This window comes from Neodiprion fabricii, chromosome 1, assembly GCF_021155785.1.
Source record: "Neodiprion fabricii isolate iyNeoFabr1 chromosome 1, iyNeoFabr1.1, whole genome shotgun sequence".
In the NCBI taxonomy this organism is placed as follows: Eukaryota; Metazoa; Arthropoda; class Insecta; order Hymenoptera; family Diprionidae; genus Neodiprion; species Neodiprion fabricii.
This window is the reverse complement of record NC_060239.1, coordinates 19,889,579-19,890,043: the sequence shown is the minus strand read 5'-3', so window position 1 is coordinate 19,890,043 and position 465 is coordinate 19,889,579. Positions and strand designations below refer to the sequence as shown.

General features: G+C 31.6%; 1 protein-coding gene across 1 annotated transcript in view; it reads right to left on the bottom strand.

The window, feature by feature from the left end:
• LOC124185645 (vacuolar protein sorting-associated protein 8 homolog) overlaps positions 1 to 465 on the bottom strand; it is a 155,952-nt gene that overhangs the window by 2,040 nt on the left and 153,447 nt on the right. The window lies entirely within an intron of this gene.

Genomic DNA, 465 nt, shown 5'->3' with positions numbered 1-465 from the left:
CTGCAAAAATCAGTTATTTATTATTACAACAGGTTAGTACAACGGTAAATGTATAACAATTGAATTAAACAATATATTATACGTGAAATTCCGCATACATCACATGCATACCAATCATCTACATTGCTTGATTTTTTTGGTTGTCAAATTAATGAGCTGGCAGCATTTACGATATACCCAGACTAATAAGTGAGGAAAGAAAATGAATAAAAGATTAAACCGTATCAGAACAGATTTATTATGATTTCTACCAATCCGAAATTCGGAAGAAAACATCGTACACGATGCGAAAATCATCTGCATTGATTGGTATTTGTGTCTACCAATTCGGGTTCTCCCTATTTTGTTACGTTTGAATTGCTAGGGAATTTTAATTCAATCCGATCTGGAATACACGCTTTCGTTTCCATCCATTTTTGTTCCATTCTTTGGTATTAATTTAAATTTACGTTGAATTAAGTTTAT